Genomic DNA, 26,898 nt, shown 5'->3' on the forward strand with positions numbered 1-26,898 from the left:
TTGCTTGTGTTAAAAACAAACCCCACCTACAATCTGTTCTTTCTGGGTTTGTGAGCTTATTTATGTTGTCTATTGTAATTATTGCATGGGAAGACATATTAGTTGAACAAACACATTTGAAGCCACACTTCAAGTTTGCCACAATTTTATTTCTTCAATTTTAGAAATTCCTATTCTCAGAATTACAGGAGGAAAAAAAAGACCCTAGGAATTGTAACATGGATAGCAGTTCTCTATGGGCCTGACTCCTCTTAGACCTCAATAATTCTATTAGTACAAAAGAAATTAAATCTACAGAAAGCTTGATCTGAATTATCTAAGCTTATACCTATACATTTAATTAAAAATTTAAGACACTCAGCACCTTGCATAAGACATTTTCTCTTTATCCTGAAGGATGAGACATTTATCTGTAAACTGAAACTAAATGCCTCCTGGAGAGAAATCCTGGTTAAGTGTACCTACCACAAACAAACTGCTAAGTAAGCAACATCCAGTTACACCCAGAATAAACAATTTAGTCTAGCTAGAATGAAGACAATCCAGAAAAGACTACCTCAAATGAACATATATAGGGGTGGCTGGGATTCAGACAGCATACACCAAAGTAAGCAATTTTATAATTTACACCCATGCTCAATGGAACAGAGATGAAATAGAAATTGGTTTGTTGAATAATTACCTTCAGCATCAGCATGTTTGAAAAACAACTGTGATTTCAGAGATGCCAAGAATGGACTGACTATATGGAGTGTGATTTATAAACAACAGCCACAGAATAGGTTTTGTTTGCCTGGACATTATTTGTTTAGAATTTATAGGACCAGACTTTTATCCCTCTAAGAAAAGGAGCAAGAAGGTAACAAAATAAATACATAAATAAGTCAAAGATCACTGTTATTGTCCATTAATTGTCTGATGCTCAGTGTTATGCTCTCCTACAGATAACACAAAACTTGTGTCCATCCTGAGTTTAGGCTGTACAGTCACATTTTCTTCTCTTTTGTCAAACTTTACTATTTGAAAAGACTCCTGCAATGAGAGAAAGCCCTACCCACTAAAGTGAAGAGAGAAGTATTATCTGTATTTTAAGTTTACAGCGCGCTATGCATTTCAGTTTTACTTCCTTATTAAATTGCTAGTCTAGAATGATGTAGGGAAAATCATAATTAAAAAAAACAAAACATAAATGAGGCATTTATTTGAAGCAGAAATCTGTGCAGGAGGAAGATGACACGAGCTAAGCTACATGTTTTTCTCTGAGCCAGGTTGAGTTACCCTACTGTCTTGAAAAAATTTAGACACTGAAAATATATCCTAAAATGAAAAGGAAGAAATAAAAAGGAAGGGCTGCTGTCCCAAGGGTCCCTTTGGGTTCCTCCTGCTCCCATATTGCTAAGGATTAAAAGAAAGAGTAAGGCAAAGTCAAAATATGTTAATAAATACCAGAAATGGGGGCTAAATAGTAACAGTCTGAATACCCTCAAGTACAAAAAAAAAACTAATTTAAAATCATACTATGTTTTGAAAAATTTTCACTCTAATCAGCTACCAGTCTCTGGATGCCAAAGAAAGAAGTAGAACTGTGGGCCATTTTTCTGAGTACAAAAGGCCAAACTGGAGGGCTACTCTCTATGCCTAAATTCAGCCAGAGAGGGATCGTGTTGTTCCCCCAGAGATGAGATGCCACCGTGTCACCTGATGGCCATGCTCAAGAGAAGGTGAAAAGGGAAGGGCTCTGCCACTGTGACCACAACCTTTGGCAGCCTGCTGGTTCAGCCTAGAGCACAGTGCAGTCCTCTCAGGGAACTGAAGGGAGAGACTGCAGGTCAGATATGCACCGTAATGAGCTCATAAACATAAAACCAGCTCAAATAACATGCCCAAATTGCCTAAACTTTGAAAAACTTCTTCATTTTAGGGCTTTCAGCAAGTATCCCAAGTCACAGTGGTGAAAATGAGCAAAACCAATACTTCTCTGTGTCAATATTAAATCCAGAGTTGGAATGAAAGGGGGAAAAAATAAGGAAAGAAAAAGAAGAACAATCCAGGAAGAAAGCAATTTGTTCTAGAGATTGAATGCACTGCCAATCAAATCTAAGAGCTCTTCAATCTGAAAATTACTCTATCTAATAACATAAAATGCAGAATTCATTTAATTTTTACAAGTTATTATGAACAAGGTGATGTTTACTTTTTTCTTTGAAACATATGTAGTAGCTTAAGTTCCATGCATTAATCAATAAAAAAAAGTTGAGAATTCAATTTTGAAGTGCAATAAGCTCCATCCAATTATTTGAAAAAGTTTTTCCACTAAAGCTTAATTTTTTTGCAAACATTTCATGATACTGACAGGCAGGCATAACTCCACTATGAGTATATGGCATACACCATGCCCAGGTGTCACCTTTTTCAGCTCCATTTCAGCAGCAGCAGCAGCATTGCAAACCTTATCTCACCTATACAAACCAAGTCTGACACCCCTTCAGTTGCCTATAAAAGCACATTTATTACCACAGAGTAAGTGAGAGATTTAAGCCACACCTGGCAAAAGACACTAACAATGCTTCTCCGATTTAGAGTAGCAGATGGTGATAGCATAGCTGAAAACACATTTGGCAGGACAAAGAGTCATCTGTCCAGCTATTGAAGCCCCACCATTAGTGGCTAGCAAAATTCAGTTTGATTGTGTGAAATGAAATCAAAACAACGAATGCTTGGGAATTGTTTGACTGCTGGACTTACTGATTATATGATAGCAATTCTGACTGTCTAAAATTCTCCATAGTATCCCTCTAAATCCTTCTTTTCTTCAAGATATTGGTTTTCTTTCTGCAGTTTATTTGCTTTATAAGTGATAGGCTTGGATGTTCAATCTTGTCATTTTATATCCACTGCAGCAACTTATAAAGGCCCCATTTTACAAAACCAACATTTTTCTACATTGGCACCATGCTTATATTAAGCTTCACTGTACGATTATAAAGTAATTATTGTTTATATAATAAATTGTTTCTAGAATAAAAATCTGCTTCCTGTGCTGTCATGATGCCTAGGGAAGCTACAATGTAAAAAATTATTTTAAGAGATTCAAAGTACCATGAAAACAATGGAAGAATTGTCCTGTTGGACAATATAGCGTGATCAAACAACCTGTAGAGGTGTGCAGTTTGCTGCATATTGTGTTTGACCTAGCTGTACTTATTTCCACGTAAAAATCACTATTTCATCAACAGCAGCTGTCATTTAAAATTAAAATTCAAACTTGTCTTGTTTGCACTCTAACCCATTTTCTCTATATTAAAGAGGATGCACAGTTGTCAGCGAAGTTATGTGAATTTCCATCGATACACAGGGTGCAGAAGTTGTAAGTATAGTATTCCAAATCTACATAAAACCAAACATAAACCTTCTGAAATAGCAATGTTATTTACATGCAAGTTCACTCCAAGAATCTCTCTCTTCCCAGCACCTCTCATTCTGAATGGATGTTGTCTCCCTCTTCTCCCTGTCCCCAGCATACAACTTCCTCAGCTCCCCCTTAATCACTTTCTCTGCTTCAGGAGTTCACCTTCTCTCTGGATTGCTTGAGGATGACGCTTTTATAATACAGCACTTACATAAAGTATTCTTAAGCACAGCTCTCCTTTAATAAACAGCAACAAAGCTCTCATTAAATAAAAGGAAAATCTTTTTCTTTGTAACATAGACTCAAGTACAAGCCCATTCCCAAAATGTAAAGTATGGCCAAGAAATTATAAATTCTCAGATATTAACACAAATCTGAACCTAAAAATATGTCTAGTATGTCCAATCTGGACAAGAATACCACTAAGGATTTACTTTTATAGCTATTACATGACTAATACTGCACAGCCAGGCTAGACTGCTGATATTCCTTGTCAACATCTTCCTGGGCATGCTCATGAAGAAGGAATGTGAAAACATTTGGCAATCCTGCTACAATTTTTAGCACATCTCCAGTTTCCTCCATGTTCTGGTATAACTTTTAATAAAAATGACTGCATCAAAATTCCTATATTAAAATTAGGATAAACACTTGAAAATGTGCATGTCCTGTTTGATGTGATATGCAATCCATCCTTAGAACGAAACTCCCCCACTCATAAAAGCATACCTTGGTAGTGAATAAAACACTCCCCTCTTCCCACACATGCACAACTGGACATCAACTTTCAAAGCCAGGAACACTCTTTGCAGCAAGGATCAAAGGAACCATGTGAACTAGAAAGCAGGAGATGGAATGAAAAAAATTCTCCACGGATTTCAGCAAGAAATATGAGTATTCCATCCCTATACTTCTGAAAGCACTTTACTTGGGCACTCAGAAAAAAAATACCTCTTTGACCTTCTAAAATCCAGAACACTAATTGTTGTTTGGTTTTCAAAAAACACTTTGTCCAGCTTGAGCTCAGCACGAGCTGTGTGACCTCACTTAATGACACACCTATCATAGACATCTACATCATGGGAAATGGAGCCAAGCAAGGGTACTGGCCTACAGACCCAGTCCCACAGCCAGGGCAGCTGGGAATAGCAGGGTCCTTAAGAAGCTGTGCCAAAATTGCCTTTGAGACATATCTGGAAAGAAAAAAGGCAGGAAAGCCTCAGCAGACATCTGGAATTCCTAAGTGGATATATAATTACAAAACCTGATTCAGAGACCAAATCAAGTGGACCTGAAGGTTTTAGCCACGTATGCTTAACCTGATTTATCAGGTTTCCAAATCGTATCCTTCTGCTGTTTTATCTTACACAGCTGGCTTAAAACATAGTCAAAGAATCAAACTACTAATCCACTGTTTATTTCTGCCATCCAAAACCTGAAAAATAATTCACTTGAATGGTCTAGAAAGCTCCATGATTTGCTGGACAGTTTATTATTTCATATAGATGTCTTTTCTGGTTTGTTCAGAGCACATTAAACATGCATAAGCCCTTAGTGTCTATACGCACTCATTAGATAACATAACACCAATCAGCCTTCTCATGAGCAACTAGAAACCTAGCTGGATTTCCAGGGTGAACACCCAATACTGCTAAATGAGAAATCAATACAGCTCAATAGCGTATTTTGCAAGACAAGTGCTGCTTTTACTCCTGACCCCATGCATGGAGCTTAACACAAAGATATCCTACCCGAGCAGAGAATGTCTCACCTACAGTCACAGCAGAGAACATGCTGTACAAGCAGGCTAAAATGTCAACTCAGTCAGATATTTGATTGCATGCACTTGATAGAAAGACAGAGTTTAATTTCCCTGTAGCAAACAAGATATTCTTGGGAAACTTGAATATGCACTTGAGTATCAGCTAGCAAAGATACTGTAGCTTATACAAAATGAATCACAGTACGACAATTTCAAACAGGAACATTCATAATTTTAAAGCCAAAGTCAGTATTGTACATAGTAGTTGTTGAAGAAATATTCCTGGAAGATAATACAGCCAGAAATAGAAGTATATACATTATATATAAAGCCTACATTGATCAAAGACTGCACAAAAGAGTTTGTCAGATAGAAGAGAATCACAGTGGTGCAAAGCTACTGATTTTAATATATCTTTTTCTAAAGATACATTTTTTTCTTTCATCTACATTATCACCGTGATGTTCTGCTCTTGAGATTCAGTGGGCAGTGTAGCAGGGAGCCCACAGAACACAGCCACACGCACGGCCAGTCTGTGATGCAAGGCTCTCTCACTGTTTGCACAGCCCCAGCATCGGCAGCTGCCTCGTGCTGTGTGTGCTGACTAAGAGCATCTCAGGCTGCAGCAAAGAGGAAAACACTCATCTCAATACTGGCTTCACAGCATGCAGTTCAAGAGGGTTTTCTACCTCTACAGAGGACACTGCAAAGGGGAGAGACTGGTTTTATTATACATTATAGTCTCTCAAAAATTACTAGACTCTTAAGAAATAAAAGGCCTTCAGAAATATCTTTTATTTGTGGTTTGTCTAAAGTTATTTTTAATGTCTTCTCCTCATGCACAGCATGTGTAACAATACAGTACTGGAATCCTCACAGTTATAGCCTGAGTAATGCAATTTTTGACCCTTGTTGCAACCCTCTTGACATGAATCTCAATGGAGATGACACACATGTATTTATTTCCATGTGTATACATTCTCTCACAGGTTTTTCCCAAAAATCTTAACTGCAGCCTCTCTGGCCTCATATAATACGCATTCTTGACCCAGTTCAACGGTAACATGCATGTGCCAAACCCATGTAAATTCTGCACTCATCAGTAAAGCTTTGTATCTGCAGCCATTATCTCCAGTCAGCCAGGCAACATCAACAGCGCCCCTTCCCTGCCTTTCATTGCTCATGGTGTGACCTCATGCTTGCCCCCTTGCATTCTGCCGCACATGGGCTTACTTAATACAACTTACTTTTCTAAGTCCGGCAAAATGCAGTTTCAAGGGGTCTTACACTCTTGGGATTTTCACTGGTGAAACTTCATCAACGTACTTCCTTTTTTAGAGTTTACTGTTACACATCTAGAAGAAAAGTCTGGGGGAAAAAGAGGACTAAGGGGCAGACCTGTTTTTAATCCATTAAGTATGGCGAGAGAAAAACTCAAGCTTTTAGACTTGCTTAAGTTCCCCTGTTGTAGTACAATGGAAGTTCTGAAAATTTCAGAGATGAGGCAAAGAACGGTGCTGGTTTTCTTAAGTTTCTTGGATGAAGGACTTCTCTCTGCCAGGGGGCAGATAGGTAAAGAGTGGGGGTCTCCTGCAACCTCAGGTCCCTACAAAAATAGTACACTGAAGGCTGTAACCACTTTATTAAACTGAGACCCCTCACCAAGCTTTCTTTGAAAGCAAGAAGATAGGTAGCCAACTCATCAAATGAGAATCCAAAATGATGAAGAATGATCAACCCACTTGCTCAGTAAAGCTCTAATAGATATGAGTTTAAGAACATCTAAGCTTTTTATGATATAACACAAGAGTATATCCCAAGAAGGGTCAATTCCATCACAAAATCACTATCAGATTAACCCAAGACAGCTTTTTCCCAGAAGATTTTCTATTTCTGAGGCCACATCCTTCCTCAAAGATCTAACACTGAGCACTTCAATCAGAGAGATGCACGCAGGCATGCAAACAGTACCAGTGCTGCTCTACACTGGAGATCTGGGCTTTGCTCTTCCAAATTCAGACTCCTCCTCATGCAGGGTCACAAACGAAGGCTCTGCAGTTTATCACCAGGAAATATTCAATATTAAGTGTCTAATGCCTTGAAAACTTCAAGAAATGCATAACAAGGCAGAAAAAGGAAAGAAAGAAAGGAAGGTCATCTTCAGTCACAAAACATCTTCATGTTATAAAGACATATCTGGAACATGTTCTTGAATAACTCAGAAAATTGTGTCCAGTCTCTAGAACTGCTCTGGCTGCAATAGATTTGAGTGAAATTTTTATCTGCAAGTGATCTTGAGATGAAATTTAATTTTAGAAATAGCTAGGGGCTAGAGGTGAGGTTTTTTACAGGTGGGCTTGCTTTTGGGGTTTTTTTTATTTTTTTCCTAATAGAAAAGTCCTATACTTAATATTGAATACTCAAAGCAAATAAATACATCAATTATATATCATAAAATACTATCTACATATTAAATAATCAGTTATCTTCAAACTTCATAGATTTATTTTCCATGTTTTTTGAAAGCTACTTGAATGCGACTCTAGGGCAAATAACAATGAAAAGCTGGCAGTATGGAAATGCTTTCACTGTCTTACTTAGCATCACAGTCAAGAAATAGCTACACTGGCATCCTTGCCAACTAGGTTCATATGTCAACTGCTACTCAGATTATTTGGAGGCAATAGTCCAAAGAAGCTGTCTTAGTAATGACTGCAAATTACTGGATCCTTATTCTCTACTTCAAAAATACTTAGGACTACTGTATGAAGCATGAAATGAAATAAAATTTAGAAAATACCACTCCTATATGGGCCTGGAGCAATGCAGCATCTAGAGTTATTAGATTAATTGAAATTATTTTATCTGAAAACCATACACAAAAATCCAATTAAAAATCTACATTAAGAACAAAAACTACAAGGTTTGTGTCTGAGCTTCAGCTCCTCTTCACAGCTCCATCATACTTAGGTAGCTCTGTTCATGGTTTAAAAAAAAAAATGTGCAGGTTCCATTTTTTGGACCTGTTTACAAAAAAAACATAGATCTGTGTAAACTCTTCCACAAAGACTGTTTAAGGGAGAGGACACTTTAATTTAAAACCAAATCAAGCTCATGAGTCGCCAGCTCTGACAATGAGCAGGGCAAACCTGAGTCTGTTTGTACCTTGCATCTGTCCCAAAGGACGGCAGAGAAAAGATCAGCAGAAATTCTGTGCCAGCTCCCCCCAATCTCAGTTCACTGCTTTCCTCCTGTCCTCCACAGGATCAAAAAGATGCTATTTCAGATTTGACAAAAAGATATGTATATCCTTCTTTTGATCTCTTTGGATTCTAACTTTCAGTTCCTGTCCTCCCACACACACCATTTCTGCGCGGTGAAACCGTGCCAATACCACTCAGAAGACTCCTGCACTCCTACAGACCAGAAGCTAGACGTGCATTTCATAAAGGTTAAAATACTGACGCTGAACTGATCTGGGTGGTAGCAAGACAAATACAGTATTCCATACCACATTTACTAAAATTTTTGAGAACAAATGAAACCCAGTTCCATCCCACCAGGGAAAATAGGAATGAATGTTCTGGGACAAAACCCAGCAAGGGCACTCTTCTAAATTGATGGTGTTATGCTACAATATATTAGAAGAGTAGCAAGAAACCCAAGTACTCTATACAACTGAAACACATGCAAAATATTCCATCTGAATTTGTCTCAGTATTTAAAGATCAAAGATAAAATTATTTCAGACAGGATGCTTCTTTTCCAGACAACATGCTTAAGACTAAGAAAAAAGCCTGTTTTAATTAAGATTTTGGCACTGGCTTTTGAACATCACAAGTTTGTTAATTTTATGTAAAGCAAAATAAAATTATATTCTCAATGGACTTCAGCAAATTAAATGAAAATATTTCCAGCAGCCAACTTGAAAAGGGATATCATTAAAGCACTGAATTCAATCTTATCTGTAGTTACCACTTAAACTTCTAGTCACGACACATTCATTCAAAACAAAATAGCAGATTGTAATGTGGGCTGATATCTGAAGGCATTTCACAAGCATACTCATGCTGAAGTCTAAATTTTACATGATCACTAGAGAGATTACCTTTGAACTACTTACAAAAATGTTTAAATGCCTTTGTTCTGCCTCTGAATTAGCATGTGGCATTGGAAAATTCAATATTATTTCTTACCATTTACTTCCCTTGACTAGTTAGCTGAAATAATGCGCAATACAAAACTGGAGATAATTTTCTCTTCAAACAGGAGTGGTATTAGAGGCAGAAAAAAGATCATTCAGCTATTCAATTTCCATAGCTTTCAAATTTACTGTCCAAAAATCCCAGGTTAGAGACATAAAGAATAGGTGTAATTGTCATTTGCTGCATTAGGATTATGATTTTTCTGTTTGTACTGGGTAACACTGATAGTTCAATATGTTGTTAAATGAAAAAATTGCTTTGACACTTGTCACTGTATCTTAAGCTAGAAAATGAGTGCGGTTCTTAATCAGAGCAGACAAAAGTACTGTACTGTTTGATGAAAATTACAATTTCTAACTGGCTCTGTGTAAACCATTCTCACCTAATGCCAAGCCCTTAATGATAAGTGCTGCTAGGAAACACTCCTGGGCAGCTCTGTGCATGCAGTCAGTTAATTAGGACTTCAGTGGAGAACAGTTCATGAGATTATGTACAGTTGCAACACAATTAACTTGTTTATCATTTCTTACAAACCTGCAATGTTTGTCTATGTGTGGAGCACAGATTGTTTGCATATAATTTTAACCTTTGTCCAGAGGGTTCCAAATCTATAAGGGTTTGTATGCCTTTTCTTTTTAGTAGGAAAACAGACTAAATCACAGTGTTTACAACAAAGCTTTGTCTCTGTCACTTGGTTTTATGATTCCATATATAAAAATTAGCTAGATCTGTGCTTACTATAGCCACCTGCTGAAACTTCAACAGCAAAATAAGATCTATAATTGGATATACAAAAACAGAAGCCCTAAAATTATAGCACAGGCCTAAAATTTGCAGCAGGGATAGTGAAATTCTGCAGCAGTGTTTATGTGTGGCTGTCAGTAGTTGTAACACCCACAGAATCTACCATTAGCACTTTAAAAAGGCCAAGAAATAAAAAAAATACTCTGCACACAACCTTCTACTTTTAGCAGGTTTAATTGTCTGTCCTTGTAGGATCTTTTCCCTGTTCCCTCCACTGCTCTAGAAGGAGAGCATGGACCCCATGCTCTACAGGAGAAATGCATGCCATCTTCTCCACACCATGTTTAGGAATCTAGGTAAAGGGGAGATAAGTACATTTAATTCCTCAAGGCTTTCTCGAAATACAACTGAAAAATACTCTCTTACAGCATGACAACAACATTTTTAGCTAGTATATTTTTCAATAGAATCCACTTCTATTTACTAGAAAGTACTAACCCACTTCTATCTACTGTACTTCTGCAGTGATTAAAATCCATATACAAGACACAGGTAAAGAAATAGGCTCTTCTTCATGTGTAGCCTTAGTTTGTAGCTTTATTTACAGAATATCTCAGCAGTTCACTTTATAATCTCCTACTGAGTATAACCCCAGAAAAGCTCCTTGTACAGAAATACTGGCAGAAGTGAAGGACAGAGTTTTAGGACTTTAGCCACTGCATCACCTAAATTCAACCAAATTTTGACTCAACAATACTGGTGGTTAGAATAATAACAATTACTTTGATTGGCACTCACTAGCTGCTACAACACACAGGAGTTCTAAATCCATTGGAGAAGAATAAAATAAAATACTTCTGCTATCAAGGTATGGCATGGCATGGCTCTGGCACATCCTGGCATACAACATTTGATACTGGAGACACATCCAAAGCTCAATCATGTTCTAGATCTTACAGACCCTGCTCCAGGTGGCCTCAAAACTATGAGGGCAAACCTCAAAATTCTCCAACATATATTGGGGATCTGGCCCAAAATCTCAGAACAAATTTTGTCCCCAGTTCTGATGTTGAGCAGAGAATTCAGACTGCAACATCTAGAAAATATTATGCTGACTATGTAGAGCTCTGGTATGACTCAGAGGAGAAGGACAAATCTACTGCAGGCTCTTTTGAATTTAAAGCCCTAGAGGAAAACACTGTGTTTTGTACATGTTTTGCTGTTTGTACAGCCTCTCCTTCTGGCAGTTCCATTTCCTCTGGAAGAAGAGAAATCAGTCAGAGCTGTTAATAGGCCAAGGTAGAACTGATAAAATTGTTAAGGATGTTCTCCTTTCTGCCTGTCCATATAAGGTGGTGTTGACTGGGGAGCTGCTCACACCATTTCCACAAGAACTGAGAATAGCTTTGTCTCACAGAAAATATGGGATGCTCTGGTGTTCTTGCTTCTCTCTCTCTGGCCACCAAGAGAGAAGCAATGGCCCACAGTTGCCTAGGCAAGTTACAATAGTGCAACATACAAAATCAAAGAAAATCAGTTAAACTGAGGGGGCAGGGGGTGAACTGTGAAAATAAAGTTAGTAAACAGAGGCAGGAAAAGAAAATTACAACCTCAGAGCCTAAGTGAAGCTGCAAGCTGCATATGACAAGGGCACATGAATGTGTGTCCTGTCCCTTAGCTACACAGTCCAGAGGGGGCTGCTATAAGAACCAAAAGCACCACAGCATCAATCTGACAGCCAACAGCATTAGCTAACTTAGGAGAAGCCAGGAGTTCAAAAATGGAGAAAGTTTCATTTTATATTGTTAGCACGTGTATCAGCTTAAGCACCAAGGCAGTCAATGTTGTGCCTGTGAATGCAGGGACTGACAGTCCTGTTATTGACAGGTACCTGTGAGTCTCTCCGAATGCTGTGGTACTAAACATCACTGACCTTGGGAGCTGTAACACTGCAGGTGTGCTTTAGCACAGGCAAATCCTATTTGGAGGTTCACTAGGCCTGCTTGGGGCCCAGATAAGAGACTATTTATTTATTACTTCTCCTTTCTGAACAATCTGATCTTCTGCTTCATAGACCTGTTTTCTGAATGCTGCAATATTTCCCTCACACCTCAAGCTGACCAGATACAGAAAAGTCAGCTCTATCAAGCTCATTAAACTACCCTTTTGGTTTTTTCTTCACTTAGTAGCATTTAGGCTTCTCAAAAATCTTCAGTCATGGTAGCTTTTATAGCATTTATATGGAAGCTTAAACCTCTAATCTATTTCCTCACCTTTGCATCAGTCAGAGGGCACAGCAACTGTCACTTACCAATGCTTATAAAAAGTACATTTTAAGCTATAGTAACTGACTGGATAATTTACGAGTCCCAATATCTCATTGCAGTGGCAATGCTACTTTAAAAATTACTTTTTTTTTTCATTTCTGGAGAAACTAAGGTATTATCATGGCAAATTAAAACTGTATATTAGCTCAGAGATTTATTATTTTGTCTCTTTATTCTTGCTCTCGTTTTGGACCTTATTGGACCCCTTCTATGTATTCAGAGGGACAATCAGAACTGGTCAGTGTGTACAGCTTATTAAGGATGGTAAATTTGCTAAGAGCATGTTTTCCACTGCACACATTCAAGTCTTTGGCCTATCTCTTCTTTCACTGCTTCCATCCTCCAAACTCAGAGAACAGTACTCTCATTCCCTACCACTGTGCCCATCATGATGTTTGTGCTTCCCAGTATCCTGTTACTCATCCTTTTCATCTCTCAGTGGAGCATCTTTTCAGTTGTCCATTTAACCCATGATCTGTCCCTGAGAGTGACCGCAGGGAATGCTATTTAGAAAACACAAGAAAGAGGAATGAGTTGCAGCCAGTGTTACTCTAATAACAACAGAATTCCTCTTTCAACCTCAGAAAGGGTTGCATAAGAGGGGCTAAAGGACACATCCATGCCTAACCCTTTGCTATAAATTTATAGACCTCCTGTATGTTATTTAATCTAATCTCTTGCAAATCTGCTGAAATTGTCTGCTTCTGAAACATGCTGAAAGGAGCTTGTACAAGTTCACTGCCTACTGTGTAAAATACCAGGGCTTCATATAGTGCCAAGATCCTGCCCTTGTCTTATTATAATAACCCCATTTTGCTGGTTCTTTTGGCTGCTGCACATTCAGCCAGCAATTTCAGCAATGTCTCAACTAGCTCTGAGATATTCCTCTTGTGTTGTAATTGCTTGTTCTGAGCTGGCTTTGTGTGGGAATGATTTGGGGGACTTTACTTAGATCCATTAGATCGTTTTAATCTGTTCTGAAGCTTGATCTGCTTCCTTCCTCCCCAACTGCCTCTCCCTCCACCCCTGCACTTCCTGAGGTCCTGCTGGAATTCCTCATCCTTAGCATACCACATTTGACTTCTGAAACAAACTCAGTGACTACACTCTAGGAGACCTCAATGTTTATCTCCTCTGATTCACTGACTGTGATTCCTGAAGATCCCTCTCTTGCCTCCTTTTCAACCCATGAAGTGATGACTACTATTACACTCAGATGCCATAGCAACTGAGTTTCTTTGATCACTGAGAAACCTTCACTTGAGTCCTTGCTGTTCTTTCTGGAAGAGCAGAGTGGGAAGACACTACAGAACTTTTTTCTCCTCTTCTCAATCATGATGCTCAAGTTTCCTTGAGCAAGTGAAGCACAGAGCAGCAACACAACCAACCTGTTACTTCTGAAGTGAGATTAAAACAGTGAGATTAACAAAGACAGAAAACTGACCATTCAGAATTCTGCCCCTCCCTGCACCTGAGGAAACATTACTACATTGTTAAGAGACGTCTTTCTCCGTGTTTCCCCAATAGTGACTTTGATCATTGGCTCTATTTCAGGCCATGCAAATGAGATTGGTAGACAAATTGAAACATGTAATCCCACCATAACTGAAACCTCTGCTCCTATTATGAAGCATTCACAGAATCACAAGGTTGGAAGATGATCAAGTCCAACCCATGCCCTAACACCTCAACTAAGCCATGGCACCAAGTGCCACGTTCAGTCTTTTTTTAAACACATCCAGGTACGGTGACTATCACCTCCTCAGGCAGACAATTCCAGTACTTTATCACACTTCCACAAAAAATTTTTCCTAATATCTAACCTATATTTTCCTTGATGCAGCTTGAGAATGTCTTCTCTCATTCTCATTCTTACATCCTTGTTCTGGAGTTGCTGCCTGGACAAAGAGACCAACCCTCACCTGGCTACAGTCTCCTTTGAGGCAGCTGTACAGTGATAGGGTCACCTCTGAGTCTCCTTTTCTCCAGGCTAAACACCCCCAGCTCCCTCAGTCGTTCCTCCCAGGGCTTGTGTTCCAAGCCCCTCACCAGCCTTGTTTCCCTTCTCTGGACATGCGTGAGTGTCTCAATGTCCTTCCCAAACTGAGAAGCCCAGAACTGGACATATCACTGAAGGTGTGGCCTCACCAGGCCAGAATGCTGTTGGCCTCCCTGGCCACCAGGACACATTGCTGGCTCATGTTCAGTCAGCTGCTGACCAGCAACCCCAGGTCCCTTTCTGCCTGGCACTGTCCAGCCACACCCTGCCCAGCCTGTAGTGCTGGAGGGGGTTGTTGTGGCCAAAATGCAGGACCCAGCACTTGGATTTATTAAACTCCATCCTATTGGACTCTGCCCATCCATCCAACCATTCCAGGTCTCTCCGCAGAGCCCTCCTACCTTCCAACAGATAGACACACGCTCCCAGCTTAGCATTATCTGCAAATTTACTAATGAAAGACTCAATCATGTCGTCAATAAAAATATTGAACAGAACTGTCCCCAGCACAGACCCCTGAGGAACACCACTAATGACTGACTTGCATCAGTCCTCACCAAAAATACTTCTAAGATCAGGCAATACCACATTTGGATATCAACCCCACCTTGTGAGGGCACATGTGGTAACCACACACAGTTCAAGGAGTCCTGACAAAATAATGGGTTCCTACAGGAAAAAAAATCTGAGTGTCATGCCATGCAGACACAGCTCTGCATTGCATGCAATGGAATCGAACACTGTAATGTCTGTGGGGAAGAAAAAGACCCATAGAATGAGGGTAGGAAAGAAGCAAGTAGGCTAGCATTTACTGCAAACTAGGAGGTAGAAATCTGTTGACTTGGAAGAGAGAGAAAGATGTGGGTCTTTTTCCTCATAGTCCCATACCTATACAGGCAAATCCTACTTGATTCCTTTTCTGAGAGGACTGAGCATGTTATCCAGACACACATTTCTTTATTAAACAAGTTCCTGTATAAAAGACCAAGACCTTTTCTTTAAGATCAGAGAGAATCTATGCTATGTTCATGTCATTCTCTGACCTTTGGTAAAATAAAACTATAGGTACAATATCCATTGAATGTACCCAAATAATCTCAGCAGTGTTGTTAGAGAGATAATGAAATTGATGAATTCTTTGTAAAAGCAATGCTTGAAGAAAGCAAAAAAGAATGAAGAATAGTGTTTACTACCTTAATGAAATTGTGGCATTGCCTTCAGGAGAGTGATTATTTTCTTCAGTGGTGTCTCTTATCAGCAGCTTCATCTGTTTGCTGAGTTTGACTGTTAGCCTCAATTGGGATGTGCACTTGCTGCTTGACTGGCTTGATGACCTCAGCTTCAATAGCTATGGGCAGCAAAGGTCAGGAGTTTATAATGCCTCCTTCACTTCCAAAATGCCAGCTTCAACTTGCCTAGAGCCAGGGGTTCATATACATACAGCACATAATTACATTTTAAAGGGTTATGGTTGAGAGACAAGGAAATGTGTGCTTTTCAAAAGGGGAGGGAATTATTCCTGTGAAACAGTCACTGCTCTCAGTTCACCCTGGGAAACAATAAAAACATCACCTCTGCATCATGCAGAGGCATATGCTGAGCACCTTGCAAACTAAGCCTTACTTCTTCATCCCACCAGATATTAAAACATGTAGTGTCCTCAGCTCACCTCATTTTGTACAGCCACTACAGCACCTGAAACTGCTCACCACATTACTGCTACAGCACATTTCATTTCCTTTAACTCTTTTTTTTCCCTAATGACTGTAATAAGGCTCATTGGCTTGAGTAGAGGTTTGTACTCAAGCAGTTAAATGAAATTTAAGATTGCAACAAAACCTACAATGCATCAGAGCTGGCATTCTTAACAAACACTGTTTAACAGGAACATTATTATTTATGGGGAAATGGTTCTGAAAATAAACTCCTACGCATGTTTAATGTCTTCTTTCCTTTATTTTTATTCTATGCAGCAGGAAAGATTTAGAAAAAGATCATACCCCAAAACAATGAAAAATGACTTAATGTCCAGTAATGACTAACTATATGCAAAATTGCTTTAAAAACCAAAAATCAGTTCAAGAGTTCTTCAATCAACTATATATCAATAGATAAAACATGACAAAAATGTTCATTCAGAAGAATCTTAAATTAAATTTCAATCTAATAAGGGCCATTTGTCTTTTTGATGACTTATATCCAGGAGTGAGGAAAACACAATGTAAATTCTCTTCATCACAATCCCTTTTTCATTTCTTATTTGCTGATGTATATCACATTATTGAATTTTAGAAAATAATGAGAAGAAGAATTGGTAAGTGCTTCAACCTCCAAACTTTCATTAGTTTTTTTTTTAAATTGGCATATTTGAATAAGCTCAGGTTTCACATAAATTTGAAGTATTTCTTTAATGAAGCCATTTTAGCTCTTAAAGTTAACAGAAAGTCACCTGTAAAGCCCAATCTAGGCTGTGTTTTCTTACTTGGTTCCATAAATCCACAGTTATGTGCCTACAGGTCACCCCAGAAACTACAAATTGCTCTTCTATAGAGGAAAACAAACATGAAAGGGTATCAAATATCACATTGCTTTAAAGAGGAGTTGCACTTTCAGATCATGAGCCACGATCCCTAGTTCTCCCATACACAAGTATTCCCTTGTTTTTCAGTATCCAGTGGAACTATGGAGTGTGAGATCCTTGAATTTGGGACTTGACTTGAAAGTGTCATTACACGAAAAACTGCAACGTACCCAGCATTGATCCTTGTGGGTCCCTTCCTACTAAGGATGTTCTAATGACTATGATTCTGACTTGTAAAGTATCTTCAGTTAATTTAACTTACAAAACTGCCAGCTGCAGTTAGGTCCATCACAAAATTAATTCTCAAATCAATAATGAACCATAGATAAAATTACACATTCATCAATATGAAAGTTAACCTACTTGACATTTATACTCCTTAAACAGATAGTTGGCATGTGTCTGTTCTATGAATATTGACAAATCAGAGGGAACACATTGTTACAAGATTTTATGGTTAATGCTATGACAGATGATTTTGACTGATAAATCAAGTTCAAGACATGAGATCTTTGATTTTCTACTACTTTCTACCACATCCATTCTACCACATGTGATACATCACCTCTCTCTGCCTCAGTGTCCCTGGAAGGGAAACATCTACTCACAAAGTGCAGTGAAACTAAATCAATTTATAAGCCTCATGTAATCTAGAGAGTATCAAAATAAGTGGAAGACATTCAGCATTCTCAATGATGCTAGTGCCTTGCAGGATCACATCTGTGCAGTTCCTTGAAGATCAAATACACAGTGACTAATTTTAATCTATTTGAAGGCAAAGTTTACCTTTAAAACCTAGAAAAGAAGTGTTACATACTACTTATTATTAGTCAAATCCTCATGTCTCCGTTTTACATAATAGTAATCACAGTAAGATCTCCAGATTTGTAAATGATAATAAAATTAGAGTTAGATTGAATAATAAAAGTAATACAATCAGATTTCAAAGGATTTGGACCATTTCAGTAATAAGGCCAGCAGATGGCAAATGCAGTTGAGTGTAGAAAAATGTAAAATAATTGGCCTGGGAACATGTCCTAAGAGGAACAATCATAAGAAAAAGCATTATTTTTTGGGAAGGGGGGAGGGAACAAACCAGAGAAGAGAATGGTGTGGTTCAGCACACCCAGGAGTTAAGTAGCACGCAGTCACTGGCTCACTCCACACCTCACCTGCCCTGGGAGGAGGGGTAATGGTACTGGAGCATTTCCAAAGAAAGGCAAGAAAGCTGGTCAGGAGGCTAAATCACATGAGGAGCAGCTGAAGGATCTGGGGGTGTTTAGCCTGGAGAAAAGAAGGCTTAAGGAGGGACCTTAGAGCTCTCTACAACTGCATGAAAGTAGATTGTAGCAAATGGAGTTCTTCTTCCATCTGACAAGAGACAGGGCAAGAGGAGATGGCCTCAAGTTACACCAAGGGAGGTCTAGATTGGGAAAATTTATTCTGTGAATGGTGGTCAGGCATTGAAATATGCTGCCCAGGGAAGTGGGGAAACACCATCCTTGGAAATGCTCAGAAAATGCCTGGATGTGGTACTTGGGACCTTGTTTAGTGGTCAAGATGCCAGGATTTGCTAGGTTAAGAACCAAACTTGGTGATCTTAGAGGTCTTTTCCAATCTTAACAACTTCGTGATTCTAAAGTGGCTCAATTTAGATCAGATATGAGGAATTTTTTTACAATGAGGGTGGTGAAACACTGGAACAGGTTGCTGAAATGGATGCCTCATCACTCAAAACATCCAAAGTTACATTGGACAGTGTGCTGAGCAACCTGACATTATTGAAAATGTCCCTGGCCATTGCAGGGGCATTGGACTGCATGATCTTCACAGTCACTTCAAACCCAAACTATTCTATGAATAATAATAATAGCAATTTAAAAAATCCCAAACAACACAAAACCAAAACAAAGAACCCCAAAACAAACAAAAAAAACCCAACCCAAATCAAAATACCCCACACTCCCAAAAAACTAAGTGGAAAAAACCCCACAAGTGATGCACAATACAATTGATCACCACCTGCTGACCAATGCCCAGCTCATCCCCAGCAGCAATCGGACCCTGTCATTCAACTTCCCCTGGATTATGGGCATGACATTTAACTTGGAATAACCCTTTGGCCAGTTTGGGTCAGATGTCCTGGCCATGCTACCCTGACACTTCCTCATCAGCACAGCATGGGAAACTGAAAAGCCCTTGTCTTAGGATAAGCACTACTCAGCAACAACCAAAACATCAGCTTGGCATGAGCATTTTTCTCATACTGAATCCAAAACACAGCACTGCTTCAGCTACCAAGAAGAAATTAATTTTATCCCAGCCAAAACCAAGACATCAATATATTAGCTAATTAAAAAATGTTAAAAGGATTTGGTAAAAGGAATTTATTAGAAACTACAAGGTATAATGCATGTGAGCCATTTTTTACAATTAAGGGACTCAGTCAGGAAATTATTTAATTAGGTAACAGAACCAACTAGTATGAAAGTGCAAGTATAAGCAGAAGCATTCAACACCTAACAGGACATATTTGGCACCACATAGTATTAAATCTAAAGTCAGTAAGGTTCTTTGAAGATCAAGTGCACTAGGATATAACTACAACCTTTTGAAGTTTGAAACCACAAAGAAAAACAAGCCAAGATGAAATGAGAAACACTAACATACCTGATTAATATTGAACATCCCAATGAAGAAATAACTTAGTGTGCTTGTATATGTTGCAGGGTGCTCATCTAAACTAGGCAGCCCACAGACTCTTAACACAGTCCTGATGACCATATTATCAGTTGTTCCAGAGTGAGTTTCCCAATTCTGTTCTAAAACAAAGGTCCCTTTTCTTAATATAAATTTCATTTAAAAGGTTGCGAATTTAATTTTTTCATAAACCCCAGAAAATTTACACCCAGATTCTCTAGTTATAAACATCATGGATCACAACAGCATGAAAATAATTCACATAGGAATAAAACCTTGATTAAAAGCACTGTCTTCTCCTAAAAAGACAGACCATGACAGCACCAGAAAGTTGTCAGTTGTGGGTTGCAGCAATGTAGAAGTATTGCAGGGTTGCCAGTTCTGGTACAAAGTGGTCCTCTTAAAAATGGAGACAATACAAATGGGAAGACAAAAGGCTAAGTTAAAAAGAAATATTTGTGAGAAATAGGCACTGCTACACTTAAAGAATGTTACTCCATGTGATCACTGACATTTCAGGACAATGAAACTTATGCACACAAGTACAGGCAGTCATTGCCCATTTTCACTGAAAAAGATGGCACGGATTTATGAAAAAAATCCCTATTTTGTTACAACTATGGTTTGTTGTTTGTTATTTTTCACATACTAAAAAGGAAAAAAACATCTAATTTTTGAAAAGCCAATCTTGTTTGTGCCATCAGGCATATTCACAGGTCCACAGAACTGGAGCAGGGTTCAAGTCCAAAGTTAGAATTTACAGAACAGGAAACAAAATAAAAGATCAGCAGAAAGGGTGTAAAAAGCAGACAGGTGGGATTAAAATCTTAATAAATATTAAACCCCACATTTCTAATCCCAAAATATCATTATTTCTTGTAAGTAAAATGGCAAAATTCTTCCCTTACACCATTAATTTCCCTCTCATCTGAACCTGCTAACTTGATTTCGTGCTGGCACTACCATATGAAAGCTCTTTGAGTGCTTTTCTCTGATTGCACTGGCAGAGTTATATGAACCATTACCTATCATTACTTTTATTTCAAACCTGTCAGTTCCTCCTCTTTGTAGCCAACAAGCTGTAAGAAGGGAAAAAAATGCAGTCTCTACTCAGGAAATAAAACCATACATACAAAAATAACTGAAAGGAGCACCTGAACAAAGGAGAAGAGAGGGTGAAGGAAGAGAGAGAAGAGATTGATATATCTGCTCACCCTCTCTGCAAAGGACATTCTACTCTCCTGCCATTAGAAAGTAATAAATAAATAAACCCATAACACTAACACACAATGCATGCTAGATGTGGATTTTGCCCATGACTCTTATTTATTCTGCCACACCATGTACTCAAAATACCTCAAACATTCCATAAATATTATGCAAATAAAAATAACATCAATGCCATCTCCTCATTCATGGGAAAATGCACATAAATTGAGCTTGAATACATGAGAGGTTGTGAGCTCCCCTCAAAGCTGTGTATCTTAGGAGGTGCTTTTCAGCAAATCCTTTATGAGCCACACAATGAGCAACAGAAAATTAGTGTTAATTAAACAGCCCCCCTAACTGCAGTGCTGCCAGGGACAAGTTAATGACCTCAAGATGCACTTGGATTTGAAACTCCTTTCCCTCTGGGTGCATGCCAGGCTGCCTTACCTCTGTGGAGCTGTGGCATGCTCCAGCTGCTAGCACACACGTATGGAATGTCATTCCCATTTGCAGTCACTAGCACCATTCTCCAGACACTGAAGTATATAGAGGGGCACTGCAGACAACATGCCAGTAAGTTCTGATTTGTCTGCTTGAAACACCCAGGGAAGCCACATGCAATGGCAAAGTGACAGCATACTGACAGGCAGACCACCACGAAGGCAGCCAACTTAATGCAGCAGAAATACATTCCAGAATGTGTTTATCACATTGCAGAAGCTTGTTTATCAAACTCGGTGCCCCAGGTTAGTACCACACCTGCCTCTTAACATCTCAAAAATAAATCAGCAAATTAAAAAAAAAAATCTAGAGTAAAAAGAATCAAATCTACCACCACCACTTCCCTCACATTGTTCATGTTACTCTCCTCATGTAACACCATGGAATCAACACCAGAAACTGAGGTGTCCTACTTCCTCTCAGGAATTAGGAGACAAAGGAGTACAAATGATCAGTTATCCCTGTGAATGTATAGTGGAAGTCACTGAAAATGACCAGAGGAAATAATGTCATGAAGTCAAAAACAGACAGCTAAACTCACAGCTGTTCCTAATTTGGGCATTATCTACAGACTAGACTGCAAACATTCATCCTTGGTATTCAACCAAACTGAATTAACTGTCAATAAAGGTTGGAGCTTAGTAGAGTGTTTGACAACTTTTATCTCCAAAGGAGAAGATGGAAGCATGTGGAGTATGTGTTAAAGAATGAGGCTGGAGCATCTGCCATGGCAAGCATGCTACTGGGCAGCTGGAGGAATCCAAAGAGCTGGCTCAAGGAATCTATCAAAGAAATGAACAGGCAGAAACTCTTGGGACTTCACAAGCAAGGATGGGCAGTGGCAGAACATACAGGGATTGCTGAGCCCAGCTGGAACCCCAGAGGTCATATGATGGCACAGAAAAGGTTCATATTTCCCATCTTGCTCTGAAAAATACACCCATGGTCCACAGCTGATATATATGCTCCTCCTGGGCTGTGATTTACCTCAAGAAAACAAAGCCTAATCTGTATGCAGACAGTAGTAATATTTTTCCTCATGGTTGTTTTTTGCTTGTAGGATCTCTTCTTTCCCTCCATCTGTCTCAAATGACATAGTTCAGTTAAAACACAAGACTTGAATCAGTTGTGATTTTGGTGGGGTTAAGGACAGTAAGATATTTCCACCTCTTTTCCGAAAACTAGCTAATGGTAAAGTCAAGAATGTTAAGATGTTGGGAGCTTTTTGACACTGTGATAGAGAGAAGGACAAAGAAAACCTGTTCCAGAAGCACATATGGTACAAGAAAAAAATCTGAAAAATAAAGTAGTAGCTCAAAGCAGAGAAAAGTTATGATAATAGCAGCATAAATTTCTTGTAGCTAATATGCAGCTTGTCACAGCCCCTAAAAATCACAAGTTATTAAGTATGAAAACTAGAATTTAATAATGACATTTTGCATTCCAGGCAAAACAGAATTCAGTTTTGAATTTTATTTTCATTTCAATAGATGAATAATGCCCACTGAAAAATACAGACTGTGTACAGAAGACCCAGGTAAGTTCAGGTACTTTCATTTGAAAAGGAAAAGAAAGAAAAAGAATTTTCATGCTTGAATCCAAAAGTAATCAGTGAGAGAGAAAGAAAAAACCACCCTCATTCAGAGGAACAAAGGAAAAGACCATGGAGAAAAAAATACAGAGAATTGCAAATTGTACTGCATTCAAAACATTGTAATTTGTTCACATTAAGCTTTGATACATGTGAAATTCCAAATGCAGCTAAAGCAAAATGCAGCCCACTACAGGAAAAATTAAATCTTTAATTTGACAAAGATCCAAATGTAACAAACATATCAAGGTATTGTCTGCTGCATTACATAGAGTCAGAAAATATCAAATCTTCTTATTATTTCCATTATTTCATTTGAATTACAATTGCACCCATTGTCCAGGGGATAATTTCCAGAGATTCTATCAGTGCTTCAGAGGCTTCAGAATCTAAAATAGCAAGCAGCATACACAAGAGAAATGGGAAAATATTAAAGCATATCAAGTAAGTGTCGGCTTCTTCCACCAGCTATCTACCTAGAGAAAAAAGTAACACCTATCTGGTACAAAACTCACATTATCACACGCTTGGTGAAAATCCATCATGTGTTCATAGGAGTCCCCCCTTTAAAGAATTGCATACAGAGGAAATGAGAACTGCCTCAAATTTTCTGTGCTTCCAATAAGGCTCTGCTGAGTGGCTCAGAGCTCCCACTATGCATAGCCATGAAATCAAGGCATCTGACATCTCTAACATTCTGAGCTTTCAGCAGAGCATGAGAAGACAACAACTAAGCAATATGCTTTCTGGAAGTGCTCCCTCTCATAGAGCTTCACTGAGTTGCACATCTGCCACACGCCCTTTCTCGTGTGGACTGCAAAATGGATAACGCTGACAGACACCACAACCAAAACCATTAGCTGTTTCTCATTTGGCCTTATTTACAGAAACAGAGATGTTAAAGTGCTGCCTTGCAAATAAAAGCAAAGCCCAAAATGCAATAGGTATAAGTGAATTGTGTTTCTTTCAGTAGGAGCCATTGAAAAAGTCATCTCTAAGTTTTTCCAGCAGTCTGACCTGTTTGAAGCCAGTGCTGTAGCAAAGCTCCTAATGGGACCAGGGAGCCCAAGCTGTGCACATGATGCTTCTCTGCTACAGCCATGAATTTACTGCTGGAATACAAAGAGAGAAAAAACAGTCAGGTGAACTCATTTTCTGCAGCCTGTGTTCTCTAGGAGGTTTGCAACCACACAAAGTGGCAGCTTATGGATGGAAAGGAAAGCTGTAGTCACAAATACCATCTCTTACAGCTGCAGTTATCATAGTGCATCCACTACCAAGGCCATTCTCTCAAACACTGCATGAAGAAAGATGAAGAAGGAAACGTTGGTCCACTATCACAACTTTAATGAGAGACAGCAGATGGCAAAATTGTAAACCACAAGGAAGCAGTGGAATAGCAGTGGTCTTGGCATAACCCATCTGCTTATGTGGTAGGTAACTTTTGCAGGCACCAGAAATAAACTTCAGAAAGGCTTTGGGGGAGAGTTTGGAGGCAGTTCTGCATCTGTTCATGAAATCACAGAATGATAGCATTAAAAAAATGTTAAAGACTTAAATGGTTTATAGAGATTAGCAACTGAAGGCAGAAACAAATGTTTTAATAATGCAGGAGATGAGATATGTAGGAGAGAACAAAGAGCCTTGAAAACAAAAGACAAACATCCTACATTTAATGTGACAGGTTAGGTGGAACTAGCTGATGAAGTCAAAGAAAGAAGTGACAGAGGTCAAACTGAGAGCTAAGGAAATTCTCTTTAGAGCGGCAATTATCACTGACGGAAGTGGATCAAACCTGCATTGCCAAAGACAGAAGGGTTGTTGGCATAATCAAGGGATACAAGACAAAGCTATAAGAATGGCCTGGAAGGCTGAGGGCTCTGTTTCAGCTACACTGAGCTCCAAGAGGTGAACATACAGGTCCAAGCAAAGATCAGACAGGACAAGACTTTAGTTTCCTCATGGAAGGTGTAGAACCTGGATGATGAAAAGACACAAAAGTAAAGTGTGTGCATTTCTATTCTGAGAATTCTAAAAGACAGACGACTAATAAGAGGGAAGCTTTTAGAGATTATGGCTATGAATTATGGTGGTTTTGAGAGGGGAATAAAATGAGGATTCAGGAAGTACAAGACAAGAATTCAGTGCATTCTACATAAGTGCCATGACAACATATTTAAAGGAAATATCAGTTGTTGATTCTTATTAATTCTCGGTCTGTATGAGCCTCACTATTATTCTGCATACTTGTGTGTGCACGCATTAAAAACCAGAGAGAAAGTAGAACCTCAACTAACAGACTGCTAACTCTTGACTGAAAAAAGGAACTTAGTAAACAACACAGGGAAAGCAAAAGAACTTAACAAACCAGCCCACAGAGAATGGAACATGCTTGTTAATTTTGAAACTGTTTTCTAAATACATTAGTAAAAGAAAAAAAAAAATTAAGGGAAAAAATCTCAAGTGTCACTTGCCAGTTTCCTACATCCTACATCTCTTATATGGGCTTCACAGAATCAGTATGGCTTTGCATGAGAGGGCAAGGGGAATTCATTACCTCTGGGCAACGTATTTCCATGTTGTACCACCATCATTGTAAAAAATTGCTTCATTATATCTAATCTAAATGGACCATATTTTAGAATCACAGGCAGGTTTTTTTGGGTTTTGCATCATAAATCCTTTAGAATGTAGCAATGGGCAATGCAAGTGTTTCTGAAGATCTGCTATCTCCATAACAGCCTATGACTACTTAGAGAAGCAGGATTTTTTCAAGCTCACAGAGCCATACAGAGCCTGAAGCCCTGAGGCAGCTGAGCCAGCCAATCTGATACCAACACTGTTATCATAATTTATGAAAATTTATTGTAATCAGGCCACCGATAAAACATCTGTTTTAAAAGTGTGCTGTGCCAATCCCTTAAAAAAGTAAGGAGCAGAATCCAAAGAACAATCTCATCTGAAGTCCTGGAAATCATGGAACACCTCTTCTTTGAACACATTTCCACACATCAAACACACACATCATCAAGGAAGGTAAACAGGAAAACCAGCATTGAATTATTAAGCTTAAGCCACACTTAGCCAAACTACAGACTAATTACCTGTCGAGAGTGGAGAAAATAATCTCTGTAGAGTTTAGTAAAGTTTTTGGAAGCTGAATGAATACAGGCTGGAAGAGCAGACTCCTAGGTAGGCTGAAAATAGGCTGGACTGCTGGGCTCAAAGAATACTGCTGGGCACCAACTGCTCAATGGCTGGCACTCAAAAGTGAGAAATGTTTGCCAGTGATTGATACCAAGATCTGTATTGTTTAATAATGCCTGGGCAATAACAATGAGCTTCCAGAATAGTGCAAAGTTTTGCACCTGGGGCAGAGTAAACCCATGCTGGGAAGCAGATGGATAAGTTTCAGCTCAGAAGAAAAGGATCTGTGAGATACAGCAGACACCACCCTGAACAGGGGCTATAAATGCTCACTCATAATGACCAAGGCAAACTGAACACTCGACTGTACCGGCAAAACAATGGGAATTATTACCCTCCTCTACATGGTGTTGGCAAAGCATCAGGAATCTGTGCCCATTTCCAGGTAGATGTGGAGAACTTGAGAACATCCAGAGGAGGATCACTAAGATGGTCATGGCCTTAGAGAGCATGATTCCAAAGAACCAATTGAGGAAACTGAGCTTCTGTAGTTCAAAGAAGAGGCTAAGGATTGCTAGAAGAAATACAATGCCAATGGCGTCAAATTCTCCTTGACAGTAGCAGGTGAAATAAACTGTCTTGACCACAATCTGCAGCTTTGGAGATTCCAAGTGGATATGAGGAACAACATAGTACAAATTTGTGCCCTCAAGCTGCCAAATT

The sequence above is a fragment of the Melozone crissalis genome, unplaced genomic scaffold, assembly GCF_028551555.1.
Source record: "Melozone crissalis strain CALT ecotype California unplaced genomic scaffold, PUWL_Pcris_2 ptg000006l_1, whole genome shotgun sequence".
Taxonomy (NCBI): Eukaryota; Metazoa; Chordata; class Aves; order Passeriformes; family Passerellidae; genus Melozone; species Melozone crissalis.